The following is a 20,598-nucleotide window of genomic DNA, read 5'->3' as shown; positions in this document are numbered from 1 at the left end:
ACACGCGGTCGTGGTGACGTAGAACATGTATGACCTTACTATAAACGGGCCAGTAGCCAATAGCTTTCATCTCGTAATTTATTCTGAGCATGTGTGGCACTTTGTCCGTCAGAATTGTCTACACACGATCAGAATTTAAACGATTGGATTTTGTTGTCAGAAAATTTTAGATGCAGCTCTCAAAATTTGTGTTGGAAATTCTAACGGAAAAAGTCAGATGAAGCCCACACACGATTGGATTTTCCGACAACACGATCCGATTGCACATTTTCCGTCGGAAAAAGTCTGACCGTGTGTACAGGACATTAGGACATTTTTGGCAAGTGATGAAAATGCCAGAAATGCAGTGGTCCTCGTCTCTATCTGTGAGCTGATCTTCCCTTCAAGCTATATTCTGTAAACTACACTCCACCCTCATTAAATGGAAATTAAGTGAGGAAGACGTGTTTGTGGTGCAAATCAGAAGCGCAGCCTGGGTTACAACCATGACCTCTTCTATAGATACAGTGAAGGAGTGAGCATAGCCACCCTAGGACATGAAGTGTGTTATTTTCAAAATACTCATGTGAAAAATAATTACATAGTTAGGGCTCATGCACACCGCAGCTCAAAGGAGCGGCTCCTACAGGCTTTTGAACTTTCATTTTTTCTGCCTAAAAACTCCCCTCCATGTTAGCCAATGTGTCCATGCACACCATGGCTTTTTCAGGCATATGTTCCTACAGGCAGAAAAAACCCACCAAACTTGAGTGTTTGAGAAGAGCTAGGGCCCCAAAGAGCTCAAAAAAAGCTCAAAGAAGATTGAAAAACGTTGGTTCCAGCTTTTTGTTTTGTTTATAAAGTGGTTAAGAAAATACTATCTAGGAGGGTTTGTGTAAAAAAAAAAAAAAAATGCTTATGCTCAAAAAAGCTCAAAGGAGCTTGAAGAAGCTCAATGAAAACATGCACAAGAGCACAAAAAGCACAAGCTTCTTCAAGCTGAAATAAAAACTCAAATGCCCTTAAAAGCAGCTTATTTTTTATTTATTTTTTGAGCTGCAGTGAGCCCTAAGTCTGGCTGAGAAAAGACACAAGTCCATCTAGCTTAACCAATAAAAGGAGAAGGGGGGGGGGGGGGGGGGGGGTCCACGACCGGCTTTACACAAGAAATCTAACCGATTCCTCCATACATGCCAACAGCATGGCAATATCCTTCAAGATTAATTATTTCTGCATTATCAATAAGGTTTAGGAAGGAAGTGGATAAATCTGCAAGTAATGTACAAAACCTCCAAGATCACGCCGTTACAATATATTTTTATTATAACAATGCTTTATTACAGCCCCTTAAAAAGTCTGACTTGATGTATCCTTAATCCAACCTTCAGCTAAATGAGTTACTTATCAAAGCTAGTGGCATCATAAAGCCAAAATATCTGGAGGCTGAGCCCTTAGATGTGTCTTTGATATAAATCCCTCTGATCACTTGGATGTAGAGGAAAGCACTGAACTATATTTTATTCCACATCTGTCTTTTGTTCCCTCCGCACTGGACTCAGAACAGTAGCATTCCGGATAACCCTTTCACTGCTGGCCTGAACACTATTATTCACGCTTTCAATGGCAGATTTCCTAAACCATATCCAATTGCAAGTGCCACCATTCTGTATCTATTTACAGTGTCTATGCCAATAAGGGAACAATGATTGTCACATCTCCGCAGACATACCACAGATTTTTTACTTTTTTTTTTGGCTTGACCCACATATGAGGATAAAATGACTGGCTTGTTTTAAGAAGTCCCATGGATCAGAAAATCCATTCATATTACCATGAAAACTCTTACTAGTTATTTCAGATACATTAAAAAAAAAAAAAAAAAAAAAAACACAAATAAACACGAGCACACACAAACACACTTAAACACACACACACACAAACACACACATACCAAATCTGCAAGAAATGCCCTGAAATAAACTGCCGATTGGCAAAGCAGACTTAAAATATTAAAGCGGACCTAGTTTTGCCCAGATTTATTAATAAATGTTATTTTAATACATTTAAAATAAATAAAATTTTAAGGCCTCACACTGCTGCTGGTAAACGGATGTTTAGGCTGGATTCACACCTATGCATTTTTTGTGCTTTTTGCAGATTTACACTACAGAACGTGTTCCATAGGAAACAATGTTAATTGGACTGTAGTGCAAATCTGCAAAATGCAAAAAGCACTAAAAATGCATAGGTGTGAATCCAGCCTAAGAGGCAGTTGGCTGCTTTTTTCAGCTGCCCCAAACTCATCCAATGTTATCTTATGTGTACATGCACACAGCGTCGTTTAATGTCGTTTTTAGGCAGTTGAATTTAGAAGCCTTTTTTGGAAAGCAAAAAAAGAGTCCAGATGCTGAGTTTAGAGGCATTTCAAGCGCCAAAGGCTTCTAAAACACGGCTAAATGCAGTAACTTGTTTCGTTTTTCATTTTTGGCAATTTTGAAAAAAAATAAAAAAAATTTTTTCCAAATGCTTCTAAACGCAAACGCGGCATGTAACTGCAGCAAAACAGACGTTTTAAACGTGGGTTACTATCTGTCAAGTTAAATCGCTCAGGAGAGGTTGTAAAAACGTCCCGTGTACATTAAGTCTTAAAGCGGGAGTCCGCCGTTTTTTTTTTTAAAAGCCAGCAGCTACAAATACTGCAGCTGCTGACTTTTAAAATAGTGACACTTACCCGCCCCGCGGGCCCGCGATGTCGTCACCCGAAGCCGATCTCTCGATCGTCTCTCGGGTGCTGCCGCCGCCATCTTGGGTATGGGAATCAGGAAGTGGAGCCTTTCGGCTTCATTTCCCTGTTCCCTACTGTGCATGTGCGAGTCGCGCTGCGCAATATGGATGGTCCCCGCTGTCTCTGGGATCCGTGTGTTTCCCAGCAGGCAGCGGGGGACTTTCGGAAAGGGGCGTAGATTCTGCGGAAAGGGGCGTAGCTTCTGCAGAATCTACGCCGGAAGTGGGTGCAGATACCTGTACTGTACAGATACCTGCACCCCCCTGCCCCCTGAAAGGTGCCAATTGTGGCGCCGGAGGGGGGGAGGATTCCAATTCCATTTTAGGGTGGACCTCCGCTTTGAATTTCAAAGTATAACTCCAAACGAAAGAATATTAGACCAGAAAAAAAAATCTAAATAAAAAAAGCATTTTTTTGCTGCAATACTCGTTTTCAATGCAGAGCCATCTCCTGCGGTTATTAATTTTTGCTACTAACCAGCCTTCTGGATTAAATAAAGGGAATCAGGAGCGTCCTTCAACCCACTTACCCCGACTCCTGTAATGGACACACCCCATGGGGGGGGAGAAGAGGAAGGAGATTTGTTTATTATAGGCATTTATAAGACAAGGAAAAAAAATAGATACACACACATATACATATACATACAGTGCCTTGCAAAAGTATTCGGCCCCCTTGAACTTTTCAACCTTTTGCCACATTTCAGGCTTCAAACATAAAGATAAAAATGTTTTATTTTTTGTGAAGAATCACCAACAAGTGGGACACAATTGTGAAGTGGAACAAAATCTATTGGATAATTTAAACTTTTTTTAGCAAATAAAAAACTGAAAAGTGGTGCGTGCAAAATTATTCGGCCCCTTTACTTTCAGTGCAGCAAACTCACTCCAGAAGTTCAGCGAGGATCTCTGAATGATCCAATGTTGTCCTAAATGACTGATGGTGATAAATAGAATCCACCTGTGTGTAATCAAGTCTCTGTATAAATGCACCTGCTCTGTGATAGTCTCAGGGTTCTGTTGAAAGCGCAGAGAGCATCATGAAGACCAAGGAACACACCAGGCAGGTCCGTAATACTGTTGTGGAGAAGTTTAAAGCCGGATTTGGATACAAAAAGATTTCCCAAGCTTTAAACATCCCAAGGAGCACTGTGCAAGCGATCATTTTGAAATGGAAGGAGTATCAGACCACTGCAAATCTACCAAGACCTGGCCGTCCCTCTAAACTTTCAGCTCAGACAAGGAGAAGACTGATCAGAGATGCAGCCAAGAGGCCCATGATCACTCTGGATGAACTGCAGAGAACTACAGCTGAGGTGGGAGAGTCTGTCCATAGGACAACAATCAGTCGTACACTGCACAAATCTGGCCTTTATGGAAGAGTGGCAAGAAGAAAGCCATTTCTCAAAGATATCCATAAAAAGTCTCGTCTAAAGTTTGCCACAAGCCACCTGGGAGACACAAACATGTGGAAGAAGGTGCTCTGGTCAGATGAAACCAAAATCGAACTTTTTGCCTACAATGCAAAACGATATGTTTGGCGTGAAAGCAACACAGCTCATCACCCTCAACACACCATCCCCACTGTCAAACATGGTGGTGGCAGCATCATGGTTTGGGCCTGCTTTTCTTCAGCAGGGACAGGGAAGATGGTTAAAATTGAGGGGAAGATGGATGCAGCCAAATACAGGACCATTCTGGATGAAAACCTGTTGGAGTCTGCAAAAGACCTGAAACTGGGACGGAGATTTATCTTCCAACAAGACAATGATCCCAAACAACCAGCAAAGTCTACAAAGGAATGGTTCACAAATAAACGTATCCAGGTGTTAGAATGGCCAAGTCAAAGTCCAGACCTGAATCCAATCGAGAATCTGTGGAAAGAGCTGAAAACTGCTGTTCACAAACGCTCTCCATCCAACCTCACTGAGCTCAAGCTGTTTTGCAAGGAAGAATGGACAAGAATTTCAGTCTCTCGATGTGCAAAACTGATAGAGACATACCCCAAGCGACTTGCAGCTGTAATCCCAGCAAAAGGTGGCTCTACAAAATATTAACGCAAGGGGGCCGAATAATTTTGCATGCCCCACTTTTCATTTTTTTATTAGTTAAAAAAGTTTCAAAAATCCAATAGATTTCGTTCCACTTCACAATTGTGTCCCACTTGTTGGTGATTCTTCACAAAAAATTACAATTTTATATCTTTATGTTTGAAGCCTGAAATGTGGCAAAAGGTTGAAAAGTTCAAGGGGGCCGAATACTTTCGCAAGGCACTGTATGCTCTGAAGCAATGAACTGAATTTTCTTGGCTTGTCGTAGTGTTGTTCGTCACCACGTTCTTGTTGGTCAAAAGTTCAGAGAACTTTTTTGTGTGACCATGTGTAAGCAAGCCAAGCTTGAGCGGAATTCCGTCGGAAAAAACACCTAAGATTTTTCCAACGGAAATTCCGCTCATGTGTATGAGGCATAATTGCTAACAAGCATTCCAGATGAGTATTTTCCCCTTTTTATTTCTTTTGTATCTCAAATTGTACACCTAATGCCTCGTACACACGATGAAACAATCCGGTGGACCCTGCCATTGTGATCGGAGGCAGCGACGAGGCAACATCTGAAGAGAAGAACAGAAGATGGCGACAGAAGACCGGGCCACCGCCTGTAAAAGAGCTAGAAGAAGGCGCGGTGGCCCGGCAAGAAGAACCGAAGAGGGGGACAAGACCCCTGAAGTCGGAAGAAGAGGTCGGTGGCGAAAAAGAAAGCCGGGCTTCTCCGCTAGCAAAAGAGCTAGCAGAAGATAGCAGAGGAGTCCGACGAGAAGACCCCCGAAGATGGACAGAAGACCCCCGGAGCTGTGCAATAAACTATTTTAACCCTTGTGTGTTTTTTTTTTACTTTTTTTTTTTTTTACAGGTGAATGGGTAGGGGTTCATTGTACCCCATACTCATTCACATAGGGTGGGGGACCGGTATCTGGGGGCCCCCTTATTAAAGGGGGCTCCCGGATTCCGATAAGCCTCCCGCCCGCAGACCCCGACAACCAACGGCCAGGGTTGTCGGGAAGAGGCCCTTGTCCTCATCAACATGGGGACAAGGTGCTTTGGGGTGGGGGGGGCCACGCGGCCCCCTTCCCCAAGGCACCCCCCATGTTGAGGGCACGCGGCCTGGTACGGCTCAGGAGGGGGGGCGCTCGCTCGTCCCGACCCCCTTTCCTGTATGGCCGGGTAGCTTGCTCGGATAAGGGTCTGATATGGACCTGGGGGGACCCCCACGCCAATTTTTCGGCATAGGGGTTCCCCTTTAAGTCCATACCAAGTGACGGGGCCAGCGACGCCTCCTTCGCTGGCCCCAGCTACCTGGAGACGCTCTAAAAATGAGCGGACTTTCCTCCATGTGTGTGGGTGAGTCCGTTCATTTCAAAAGTACGGCGGATAGTCCGGCGGACTTAGTACGCCGTATTAGTCCACTGAAAAAGTGCCGTGTGTGGGCAAGTAGCTCGTTCAGAAAGTCCGGCGGACAGTCCGGCGGAAAATCCGCCAGACTAAGTCCGCCGAATAGTCAGCTACGTGTGTACGCGCCATTATGCTCAGTTGTGTCTAGCATCTTACACTCGCTTATCTCTGGAAAGTTGTTCTCTTTTTACTTGAATTCAAGAAATACATTGAAACAGAAATCACTAAACTAAAAAAATGAGATTACTGGTTTGATCACACACAATCTATCTTGGGTTGGCAAGAAAGCATTCAAATAACTCTTCGTTAAAGAATCTGCAGATAAATTGAACCACAATGGAGAAAACATTCAGAACGAAGTAGTACGTCACTAAGCCAACACATAATAGGGGTCCATTTATAAAGCAGAGTGTGGCTTTCACCAAACATTCTCTAGTGGAGAACCATCCAGGCCTATGTGATTTACATGGCAGTGATTTCCCCAAACATTCTTTGGCGGAGAACCATTCAACTTATGTAATTTACATGGCAGTGATTTCACCAAACATTTTCTGGTGGAGAACCAGTCAGCCTATGTGATTTACATGGCAGAGATTTCACCAAACATTTTCTGGTGGAGAACCATCCAGGTCTATGTGATTTACATGGCAGTGATTTCACCAAACATTCTTTGGCGGAGAACCATTCAGCCTATGTAATTTACATGGCAGTGGTCTCACCAAACATTCAATAATCCAGGTGCATGCGATTTATATGGCGGAGATTTCAAACATTCTCTGGCGGAGAATCATCCAGGTGCATGCATTTTAAGTGGCAGTGAAAGGTCACATTTCTGCTTATTAAATAGTCCCCATACATTCCAAGTAAATAAATTCCAAGAAACAAATTCTGAGGCTTGCTTGCAAAAGTCACCCTTGGTTCCCAAAGTCTTTTTTTTATTCTTTCGCAGAACAAACACTTGCAGGCGTTTCAAGTAGCAGTGAGCTCATCCTGATTCACAGATAAGCAAACAGAAGTTGTAGAGCAGTACAAAACCAGCCATGCAGATTTGTAGATAGAGGCCAATATAGGGGTCCTTATCAGACACATCTCCCTCCTGCCACCATGGAGCTTACATCATAGTAAAGATATGTTCTGTCAGCCAAGTGCCTGCACTGATTACAACACATAAGAGCACAAGATAGGAAAATATACAGCTATATTCACACATACATAGGGGAAAATGGTGTTTGCTCAGCATAGGGCAGTTCATACTGTACTGATATCTATTCACCCAATTAGTCATGAACACACTCCATTTGGGTAGCCAATATATACCCGTATAACCACTAGAATGTGTAATAGCCCAACCTTTTTGAACAAAGAAGGGAAGGGTTAGCAACTTTTAATTTTTTTATTGCTGCCTGTGTCCCAGCTGGGGAGATTTAACCCTTTATTTGTCCAGGCGACGCAACAAGAGGGAAAATGCTAAATTTTAAAATTGTGACCGGAACACTAATTCTTTGTTCACACTTGTACACTATTTTTTTTGCTTCTACTGTAGGTGCGCGGCAGTGCCATTCATTCTTAGGCAGCATTGATCCCTGGTTCATACTGATAAGATTCAGGAAATGCACAAGATTTCCTGCGTTTCCCCGCACAGCAATTGCATAGTGCTCATGCCATCTGCTACAAGTGTCAATAAAAAAGTTAACAACATCCCAAATGCAGGTTGCAGAACGCAGTGCGTTTTCCTGAATTGGATCGAATGGGTGTGGACACCCATGCAAATCGATTCCAGTGTGGCAAGAAAAAAAAAAAGAAGAAGGGTCCTGCACCGTTTTGGTGCGGATGCGCTGCGATCTGGGCCACACAAAATAAATGGCTGGAATCTCACAGCACAGACATCGCATGTGATCTGCACAGAAATGGGGTACGATTCCTATGCGAGTCACATGCAATGTACAGCATCACAGCTGTGTGAACCTGCTTTTTTTTTTTTCTTTCTTTTTTTGAGCATTTTTATGCATTTTTTGAGTGTTTCTGTGGGTGTCTGAGGCTTGAGCCTTTAACATTTTTTTTTTAGCCAATAGAAATCTAGTTACTAGGGGAGGAAATGGATTAGATGCGTTTTTTTAGTATTTTGCTCCTTTTTCCAGGATCTCCCATTAAAGTCTATTGGGACCAAAAACACCCAGTTCTGCCTCAAAAGTAGCTTTTGAAGTGTCAGGCGTCAAGCTACAAGCACTGGGTATTCAGACGAACATTCACCATTGAAATACATAGAAGTTTGGATGTTTTTGATGCTTTGAGCTACAAATGCTCAAGGCATGCAACTTCTGTGCAATGGAAACACCATTCAAACAGGCTGCAGAACACACATCTATGTACATAGATTGTCGTATCACATAGATCTGAACCTAGACTGAGGGCACTTTCACACCAGAACACAGTGCGTTCCTTGTGTGTTTTCTGCACCACATTCAAAATGCACTGTGTATGCGATCTGCTGCAAGTGTCAATGTATTTCTAACGACACCCCAAACCAGGATTGATAAAAATTGATGGATTAAAAAAAAAAAAAAAAAATTAAAAGCCTGATTTATTTTAATAAAATGGGTTTGCAGTAAAAATATATCTAAAAGATAGTTTTCTATTTAAAATACATTAATAATTGAGCTTATTCAGTATGAAACAGAGCTTAGTTATGTAGCACAAGGCTGTATATTCTGCAATATTAAAATGTTTTACATGTTCAGATAACAAGCACTGCATTGATACGTTCATGCAATTTTACAGTAATCATGAGATAAAACAAAAGTCAGGAATACTCCTTTAACCCATTGTTTGGCAAGTCTATATACACTACAAACTGTATGATTGAATTGGTTCTGATATCGCTGATTTCCTAACCTGACAGCTTATTATTCTAAATAGAAAACCTTCATTTTGTTTGCAACTACCAGCAAGAATGAGTCCTTACATATAAAGAGCATCTGTCATTTCAGATCCATCATGGCAGCGCCTGTTAGTGGGCATCCACTCACCTGCTGCCACCACGTCCCTCACCTTGTATCACTGCCGCATCCCCAACCATCCCATTAAAGTGAATGGGACTGTCGGTGAGTCAACAGCAGGTCAGAGGAGGAGCCGCTGTGGGACAGAGATGACAGTTGTTCTTTGAAAATTATTATTTAAAATCGACTTGATTTAAATCAAATCCACCCTGCATTTGCCTGCACTCGGTAGTATAGTAGTGCAGTATATGCAATCCGGTTACAGTTACAGTGAGTTTTTTTAAAGTAGCGCATGCACTACTTTTTGGTGCGATCCAGTACAATTACAGCCAATTTAAACAAATTATACAGGAATCGGTCCTACTAGAGTGGTATTTTTCCAAATGGGGGGCTATTCACGTGACAGCAATGTCAGAGGATTTCTCCTTGCTTCCTGTTGTGTACATGTAGACAGGAAGTAAAGGGAAATTCATAAAGTAGGCTGCAGATGGCAAAACACTTCAAAGGGCTTATCCTTTGCCCATACAACATAGGAAGTTTCTTGAGTTTTCCTTTCCCATTTACAATATATCAATACACGCAGAAACACTACGATATAGTAATTATACAAACAATGCAATACTATACTAAACCTGCAAAACGCAATCAATTTCACCTGCCAGCTGTTAAATGCACAAACCTTCCACTTCTCTGTCTATACACACCAGTGTCAGAGCATGCCCATGCAACAAAGGCTCCATGGTACGACTTATTCACACTGCCGATGACATACGTGTGTTTACAGATCATTTCTAAACACATATAAATACATGGAATGTTTATTAGGGTAGATGCAGACGGCTGTGAAAACGCAATTTAAAGCGTTTTTTGTTGTTTATTGATCTGAATGTAGGTATAAGATGAACACAGGTACATAAACATGTGCTATATTCAGATCCATAACCCCAAAATCTGTGTCTGAGGACATGCATGTTATGCATGTGAGCTACCTTTTGAAATTGGTGCAATTGCAGAGTCGCACCAATTAGGATGGTGTCATTGCCGGAAATTTCCACCGATTTGACATGTCAAATCGCACCAATGTGAACCAGGGCTTAGATGTGTTCAGAGAATACAGAATTCTGTGGGGCTGATTAACTGAAACTGGAGAGTGCAAAATCGGGTGCAGCTGTGCGTGGTAGCCAATCAGCTTTTAACGTCAGCGTGTTAAAAAAAAAAAAAAAAATTGCCAATAAAATTTGGAAGCTGATTGGCTACCATGCAGAGCTGCACCAGATCTGAACGCAGTAGTACTGTATGCTATTGGCCCATGCACACAGCTGCATTAACATCTGTAAAACTGAACTGCATAGCAATTCATACAATCAAAATAGAAAAACCAGGACCCGTGGTCAATAATGTATGTGTGTACACATGGAAATGTGCAAATCTGAGCAGGAATGGAAGAAATATTCTGAAGATCTGTACATTTAAACGTCTGAATGCATGTTTACGGAAGCACTTTACTGACCATTAAATGCGTTTTTTTGTTTGCAGAAAGATCCTGCAGAGATATCAGTAAATGAATTACAACCATGTGCATGAGCCCTAAATACACCAGGTGCAGGAGGCGGGTGTGAATCTGTCCTAATACACAGCAGAGGCCATAAATTTTACATATATATATATATATATATATATAAAATAAAAAATAGTTCTGGACAGCCGCACTCCAAAAAAGCCTTTTATTAAAAAAAAAAACAAAAAAAAAAAAAACACAAATTTCAAAATGCATGTCACAGCAAAACAAGACAACTGACGCGTTTCGCACTACACACAGTGCTTAATCATAGCTTAGGTCCATATATAGGGTCTTCCTCCATCATCAAGCAGAGGAAGCACAAGGGTACTAAGGCTTAATTCGCATGGAAGTCAGATTTTAGGAATTCCCTGCAACAATACTCCCAATAGGAAATCACTTCTAAAGGGATGCAGACATTGCCACTTTCCTCATTAGAGCCCTGCAAGTTCATCAGCTAGTTGATAGTTATGGGACCACTCCCATTAGATTCACTTCCACATGGAGACAGATAAACACAGGGATTTCTTCAGAATTAGGCTTAATGTACATGGGACGTTTTAAAGCCTTCTTGAACAATTTAACTTGACAGATAGTAAATGACATTTGAAACCGTCCGTTATGCCGCGTTTAGGAGCTTTTTTTTTTTTTTTAAATAGTTAAAAAGGAAAAAGGTATCTCCATTTAAAACGCCTGTAAACGAAATGCAGCGAAACGCGAGTTACCGCATTTACACTGTTACAGGCGTTTGGCGTTTCAAATGCCTCTGAACATTCTTCCTGAAAGCTTTCTAAAAAATTCTTCTAAACTCAACTGCATAAAAACAAATATAAAGGACCTTGTGTACATGTACTGATGATATAACACAGAGCATAGTTCAGGGGCAGCTGAAAAAAAAACGCCCAACTGCTCATAAACGTCCGTTTACCAGCAGCAGTGTACATGAAGCCTTTTTTGCAATAAAAGTGGAGTTACTCTTTAAGCGTACACCCATGGATGGCTGTGTATTCCCACGGGGATGCACAGGGGTTCCATGCATTCCTTTGAAGGCAGTCCCATTCATGTCAATCTGACATCCGTGTGGGTCCGGGGACCTGCACCCACATACGTTAAATTGGGAGAAAGCGGCTGTGTCTGTGCAACTCCATGCGGGAAAACATGGAACTTACATGGGTGTGCGCTTATGTACGCATGTGTAAATGAGGCTAAATGACGGATGAGGACTCTCTGCGGTCAATGTACAGGTATTTACAGTATATTTTTCAGGTATGATAGAATTTTTGTTTTCCAATTTGCACTTACACATATTTACATTTGTGAAAAAAACACACTTAACCACTTAGTGAAAATCGCCATCACGGTACATCAGTACTTTGACGCTAAATACCATTGTTATGGCAGCAGATAGCAGCCATAAACGCTGTATTTTCAAAAACGGCGTTTCGCTGCAAGAGCACTTTTATCGGGAGGTGAGAGAGGGCTCACCCCCCCCTCCTGCCACATTACGGTCATCTCCACCGCTTACCGGAGCCGTTGGTAGCGGCAGAGATGATCGCGTCCTTCCCCCTGACAGGCATGGAGCAGAGTGAGGGAAAGATGGCCCTCGCTCGGCTCCAGAACATTGACTGGCGGAAGCGACGTCAAACCTCATTCCCACCCAATAGTCTTAAAGGGGACTTTTTTTTATTATTGTATTTTAGTGAAAATGTTAGATCTTAGGTCTTTTTTTCCCCCAGATCTCACATTTAAAAAAGGTCCTGTCATGCTACTTTTTTTCCTATTACAAGGTTTACATTCCTTGTAATAGAAATAAAAGTGACCCAATTTTTTTTTTTTTTTTAAAGGACAGTGTAAAAAAAAAAAGAAAAAGAAAAAAAAAAAAAATGTATAAAAAAAAAAGTTAAATAAATAATAAAAAAAGAAAACATTTTTGAAAGCGCCCTTTCCCACCAAGCTCACATGCAGAAGCGAACACATACGTAAGTCTCGCCAGCATATGAAAACGGTGTTCAAACCAAACATGTGAGGTATTGCCGCGATTGTTTGGGTACTAACATTTATAGGTAAAATTGATCCGGGGAAAATCCGATTGCCTCTCCGGGGATCCGGAAGGAATTTTATTCCCCTGCTGTAGCAAATTGGTGCATGCTCTGTTGGGGTTTTTTGCCTTCCTCTGGATCAACTGTGGGTATAAAATTTGGATTGTATGATATTTTTTATTTTATTTATTTATTGTTTTTAAGGTTGAACTGGATGGACTTGTGTCTTTTTTCAACCTAACTATGTAGAATCCAGAGATTATGATTGATAGAGAATGAAAAACCACCACTCCAAGATAGCCTTCCAGGGCAAAAGCTCTCTTTCTCCTATTGATGAGCCCCAGGTGCTGGCTGTTACACACACTATGGACAGGTAGACGAAACAAAACTCTGGATAGCCGCACACCAGAAGACTTGAAATCCCGCATTTTATTTTAAAAAAAAAATCGTAGGTCGCATCACATCAAATATTAACAGCAAAAAAAGGGGGTTGCAAAAGAGTTGATGCGTTTCGCACTGAAATCAGTGCTTACTCATAGCTATGAGTAAGCACTGATTTCAGTGCGAAACGCATCAGCTCTATTGCACCCCCCTTTTTTTGCTGTGAATATTTGATGTGATGTGACCTACAATTTTTTAATAAAACACGGGATTTCAAGTCTTCTTCCAGTGTGCGGCTATCCAGAGTTTTGTTCTGTCTACCTAACTATGTAACTATGTTAGAGCGAGAGCAATAATACTAGCCCTAGACCTCCTCTGTAACACAAAACATGTAACTTATAGAAATCTTTAAACGTCGCCTATGGAGATGTTTTTGGCGCAATTTTGAAGCATGACATATTGGGTATCAGTTTACTCGGCATAACATTATCTTTCACAATATAAAAAAGATTGGGCTAACTTTATTGTTGTCTTATTTTTTAAGTCAAAAATAGTGTATTTCCCCCCCCCCCAAAAAAAAATGCGCTTGTAAGACCGCTGTGCAAATACGGTGTGACAAAGTATTGCAAAGACCGCCATTTTATTCTCTAGGGTGACTGAAAAATTGGGATTTTTTTTTTTACATGATTTTAAACTTGTAAACAAGTGTCAAAAAAAGAGACTTGGTCCTTAGGTGGTTAAACACGCATGAAAGCACCGCAATGGTATAAAGGAGGCTCTGTGGAATACATTGATTTATATCCATACTGGATTCAGCTATATCTGCTGTATATGAGCCCTGATTGTAGAATTCAGGGGCCCAGCCACAGAAAATGCTCAGATAGTGAGACTTGTTTGGCCCTCACTCTATGTCGGTGATTGGTACCATTTAATAAACAGGGTGGCTCAGTCTGTCTTCCAGGGAATAGTCTATCTTAGAGCTGCACAATTAATAGTCAGGAATCGTTATCACGATCTTGATTGAAGTGTTTCACAATTCTTTCTATGCAAAGAATTCTCTCAGCTCTTCTGAAGCCACAGCCATCAAAAGAAAGGAAGAGAAAAACTGGGCAGTCTGCCAACAATCAAAACATTCTTTATCAGTTGAACTTAAGTATAAACATTGGAACAATTTATCAATAGAATAGACTTTGTGTGTAAGTAAAAAAAGTTTAACCACTTAAACACTAAACCTTTTTCTGACATTTGTTGGTTTCAAGTTAAAATCTTTTTTTTTTTTTTGCTAGAAAATTACTTAGAATCCCCAAACATCACATATATATTTTTTAGTTGACACCCTAGAGAATAAAATGGTGGTTGTTGCAATATTTTATGTCACATTGTATTTGTGCAGCGCTCTTTCAAATGCAATTTATATTGAAAAAAATGACTTTAATAAAAAAAAAAAAAAAAAAGCTAACCAGTAAAGTTAGCCCATTTTTTTTTTTTTTTGTATAATGTGAAAGATTTTACGTTGCGAGAATCGGGATCTTTTTATTCTAAGCAAAAAATCATGATTCTCATCTTGCCCAGGATCATGCAGCTCTAGTTTATCCATGTATTATTATTGGAATCTTATATTCATTACACGACACATACCGGCACCATCCTCTCAATGGATCCAATCCCACACCGAGTAAAAGGAGCATCACTGTGATCAACATATTACAATCTGATCATACAATCAACTTTACATTTACAAACACTATGGGGGGGATTTACTGAAGGCCAATAGACTGTGCACTTTGCAAGGGGATTTATTTGAGAGCTTAGTAAATGACGGGAAGTTCTGCTGGCTTTCATCATCCAATCATCTGCAAGCAAAAATGCTGTTTTTTTTGTTTTATTTTTCCCCTTGCATGTGATTGGGTATTCTTTGTAAAGTGAACTGGAACAACTGCTCTTGCAGAGTGCACAAACTATTTGCCTTTAGTAAATCCACCCCTGTGTGTTATAAAACGCTCTGATCCATATGAAGTCTTCTCTTTATTACACATACGGTCACCATCCTCTCAGTGGCTCCAATCACATACATAGTAAAGGAGCATCACTGAGATCCGGTATCCCTAAAGACCATTACAATCAACTTTACATTTACCAACACTATGGGGGGAATCTACTGAAGGCCAATAGACTGTGCACTTTACAAGGGCATTTGTTCCAGAGCTTAGTAAATGACTGGAAGTTCTGCTGGCTTTCATCATCTAATCATCTGCAAGCAAAAACTCAGATTTTTACATTTTCCTTACACGTGATTGGGTATTCTTTGTAAAGTGAAACTGCCTCAATTTACTAAGCCCAGGAGCAACTCCACCTGCAAAGTGCACAGCATGTTTGCCTTTAGTAAATCCACCCCAATGCGTTATCACAATACGCTCTGACCCATAAGACGTCTTATATTCATTACACATACCGTCACCATCCTCTCAGTGAATCCAATCACACACACACACACAGAGTAAAAGGAGCATCACTGAGATCCGGGGCCCTGTAAGGCCTATTACAATCCGACCGTACAATCAACCAACACTGCATATCCCATCAATGTGTATGTGATCAGGTAGACTGTAAAGTGAGGTACACACTATAAGAAAATCAGGTGAATGATCAGAAGATTTCCCTCGTTGTTTCACAGCAAGTTGGAACCGAGGAATAATGTACAAAAATGATTGTAATATAACTTTACAATAATTGTATTATATATATATATATATATATATATATATATATATATATATATTTTTTTTTTTTTTTTTTATATTACTATATAATATAGTCATTTTATAATAAAATTAGAAAAATATATGTTTTATTTATTTTTTTATTCTCAAAAATACTACATACTTGTTGGTAGATCTAAAGATGGTCTCTCACACACATATCGATATCATCATTCCACTGATCTCATTGATTTTACCAAAATTATCAAATCGAATATGAATCATAAACCACAAACCCGACATTCCATCAGTCTTAGATTGTAAGCTCTGAAGAAGATCGCAGCCCTCCAATCTCCCCTGTACTGTCACTCTTTATATTGTAAAGTGATGTGCAAACCACATGGCTATATACACATCCTGTATAATAATAAACATTTTATTATTAATAATAATAATAATAATAATAATAGACTATGCCCTGGTTCACACCAGTGTGGCTTTGAAAACGCAGATCAGTGCAATTTGCACCTCCGATTTCATTGCGGCATGCAACACCATTTAACAGAAGTCAATGCAAGTCGCAATAAAATCCTCCAAAATAAGTAGTGCGGGAACCTTTTTATAGAGTTGCAACAATTTGAACACTAATATTGCCTGCAATGGGTGTGCGACATGATGTATTTTTGAACTGTCAAGTTGCACCAGTGAGCTAAATACAAATATAGTATTATGAAAAATATATATATATATATGTATCATTTATTTGTTGAGAGGCTGCCTACTATTGCTTTATATTATTACTGACTGTAGTCTTTACGTCTATTGTCAAGTGTAGTTTTTCAACAAAATCTTTTAACTGTAAAAAAAAAAAAAAAAAAAAAAAAAAAAAATGTATATATATATATATATATATATATATATATAGATGTAGTGGTAGTATTAGTAATAATAATAATACTAAATAAATATTTTATTATATTTTATTATAATACAAAATTCAATTCAAAATACAACATTCTGTATGATGTAATAATAAATAGTTATTATTATTATTATTATTATTATTATTATTATTAAGCATCATCATACATTTAGTGAGCGTTGTCAACAATTTTAATGATGGAAAGGAAAGTTGATCGGCTACAGCAGATTTGTATTGATCATTTCTAATCAATTGAACAAATGTATATGTATGCATGTATGTATGTCTATATATATATATATATATATGTATATGTATGTGTGTGTGTGTTTGTGTCAGAGAAACTGATGATGAATGAATGAAATTCTGGACATCAATCGATGTACAATCAGATTGCAGCAGATGAGATCAGACGATACCATCGCACACATCATACAACGATCACCTCCATACACGAGCCATATATAACACAATGACTTTTCCTTTGCGGTAAGTGATCGTACGATGACCGCACACACACACACATAGAACAATACACACAATCTGTAGTCCATGCCCAGTACACACACTCTCCATTCTACAGGTTGCCGCTCTCTCTCTCTTTGCCCGCACACAGCCGCCCACCTTATCGCTCCGGTGATCCCCGATTGTCCCGCACTAGATCCCCGGGGTGACACCAGCCGCACACAGCCCGCCTGCCATCAGCTCCCGAGCGGCCGCCCGCAGCACTGAGCACAGAGCCGCCAGAGCAGCAGGACAGCTCAGAGGCTCCGAGACGTCTCCTAGGAGACAAGCCCCGCCCATCGCACATGCCTCCTCCTTCCTCCCGGTGCTCCTGTCATGTGACCGGCTGGCTGCTGGCACAGAGGGGGGCGTGCCCGCTCAGGTCTGGGTGGAGGGGGCTGGAGGGGGCTGGAGGTGAGCGAGCGGTGTATAGAGAGATGGTAGCGCTTCGAGCATTGTATACAGGAGATACAACACACTACACTCTATATAGAGAAGATACAACACACTACACTCTATATAGAGAAGATACAACACACTACACTCTATATAGAGGAGATACAACAACCTGCACTCTATATAGAGAAGATACAACACACTACACTCTATATAGAGGAGATACAACAACCTGCACTCTATATAGAGAAGATACAACACACTCAGAGGCGGCTCTTTAATTAGGCAAATTAGGCGGTGGCCTAAGGCCTCGCTATCACAGGGGCCTCGCAGCTGCCTAATTTGGCCGACCCGCACACAGAGCATCACTTTTTGGGGAACGTCTCTCTCCCGGAGATCCTCTCTGCTCTGGTAAATTACCTGCATTGCCAGGACCTTGCCTGTGTATCCAGGCTAAATCCTGCTGGTGCTGAGCCAAGTGGCTCCAGTGAATTCCCCAGCAGGGTGGCGCTAATGTGGGCACACCCGCCCTCAGCTTGTGTGGGCTGTTTGGTGTCCAACGCACTGCAATCTGAACTCGGGGAGAGATGCTGGCTGCCTCCTCACCTCTGATGTCTACAGACAGGAAAAGGAGCTGACAGAAGGAGGATCCCTATCCTGCCTGTCAAGTTTCCACAGCAATGGTGGGACTCCTGTCATATACCTGATCTTTCTCCTGCCTGTCAAGCCTCCCAGTAGTGGTGATACTTCTGTCCTAGCCCAGAATCACCCCTGACTCCATTGTGTCATCCACCACTGATAACTTGCTTGAATTATTTTTTCCATTATGGGCGCGAGTGGGGCCTCATGTCTAAGTTTTGCCTAGGGCCTCACAAAACCTAGAGCCGCCTCTGAACACACTACACTCTATATAGAGGAGATACAACACACTACACTCTATATCGAGAAGATACAACACCCTGCACTCTGTATAGAGAACATACAACACACTACACTCTGTATAGAGAAGATACAACACACTGCACTCTGTATAGAGAAGATACAACACACTACACTCTGTATAGAGAAGATACAACACACTACACTCTGTATAGAGAAGATACAACACACTACACTCTGTATAGAGAAGATACAACACACTACACTCTGTATAGAGGAGATATAACACACTACACTCTGTATAGAGAACATACAACACACTACACTCTGTATAGAGAAGATACAACACACTACACTCTGTATAGAGAAGATACAACACACTACACTCTGTATAGAGGAGATACAACACACTACACTCTGTATACAGGAGATACAACACCCTGCACTCTGTATAGCGAACATACAACACACTACACTCTGTATAGAGGAGATACAACACACTACACTCTATATAGAGGAGATACAACACACTACACTCTATATAGAGAAGATACAACACACTACACTCTATAGAGAACATACAACACCCTGCACTCTGTATAGAGAACATACAACACCCTGCACTCTGTATAGAGAACATACAACACCCTGCACTCTGTATAGAGAACATACAACACCCTGCACTCTGTATAGAGAACATACAACACCCTGCACTCTGTATAGAGAACATACAACACCCTGCACTCTGTATAGAGAACATACAACACACTACACTCTGTATACAGGAGATACAACACCCTGCACTCTGTATAGAGAACATACAACACACTACACTCTGTATAGAGGAGATACAACACACTGCACTCTGTATAGAGGAGATACAACACACTGCACTCTGTATAGAGGAGATACAAACAACTACACTCTGTATAGAGGAGATACAACACCCTGCACTCTGTATACAGGAGATACAACACCCTGCACTCTGTATAGAGAACATACAACACACTACACTCTGTATATAGGAGATACAACACCCTGCACTCTGTATAGAGAACATACAACACACTACACTCTGTATAGAGGAGATACAACACACTGCACTCTGTATAGAGGAGATACAACACACTGCACTCTGTATAGAGGAGATACAACACACTGCATTCTGTATAGAGGAGATACAAACAACTACACTCTGTATAGAGGAGATACAACACAATGTGCTCTGTATACAGGATATACAACACCCTACACTCTGTATACTGGAGATACAAAACACTGCACTCCGTATACAGGAGAATGAGATACAACACGCTGCACTCTGTATAGAGAACATACAACACACTACACTCTGTATAGAGGAGATACAACACACTGCACTCTGTATAGAGGAGATACAACACACTGCACTCTGTATAGAGGAGATACAACACACTGCATTCTGTATAGAGGAGATACAAACAACTACACTCTGTATAGAGGAGATACAACACAATGTGCTCTGTATACAGGATATACAACACCCTACACTCTGTATACTGGAGATACAAAACACTGCACTCCGTATACAGGAGAATGAGATACAACACGCTGCACTTCCTGCATTCCTCTACACTTTTCTTTCCTATTCTGAATGTAGTGGGTCTGTCTGTGTGCAGGATCGTAACGTGGGCTTCTTCCTGAAAGGAAACCTTCACCCTAATGCCTGGTACACATGATGAGATTATTTTTCCATGCTAATCTCATATCGAAAATGAAGAGGTTACTAAAGTTACAAAAATTCTCAAACAGAATAAAAATTTGGAAATTATGTTTTGTATTGTATTTTCGGATGACACCTGATTAAACGAAAATCGTACAATCTGGCATCGTACAAGAAAACCTTTCGTACTTGCACCATTAGATAATATCAGATGAACTGTCGTGATCAGCTATCGAAAGCTGTGTACTAACAATCTGATTATCGTATGATCGCTTCAAAAGCGGTATTTTTCATAAGATTTTTTGAAGCA

At 40.8% G+C, this 20,598-nt stretch overlaps 1 protein-coding gene across 2 annotated transcripts in view; it reads right to left on the bottom strand.

The window, feature by feature from the left end:
- Positions 1-17,593, bottom strand: part of TNFRSF19 (TNF receptor superfamily member 19) — a 158,030-nt gene extending 140,437 nt beyond the window's left edge. For both annotated transcript variants that reach the window (XM_077484028.1, XM_077484029.1), the window contains exon 1: positions 17,432-17,593. The gene's annotated coding sequence lies outside the window, so the exon portion shown is untranslated. The remainder of the gene's footprint in view (positions 1-17,431) is intronic.
- Between the last annotated feature and the right edge of the window lie 3,005 nt (positions 17,594-20,598).

The sequence above is a fragment of the Lithobates pipiens genome, unplaced genomic scaffold (assembly GCF_037356315.1).
Source record: "Lithobates pipiens isolate NorthernLeopardFrog02 unplaced genomic scaffold, aLitPip1_a1.2 Scaffold_16, whole genome shotgun sequence".
NCBI classification, from domain to species: domain Eukaryota; kingdom Metazoa; phylum Chordata; class Amphibia; order Anura; family Ranidae; genus Lithobates; species Lithobates pipiens.
The sequence above is the reverse complement of the archived record's forward strand: the minus strand, read 5'-3'. Positions and strand labels throughout refer to the sequence as shown.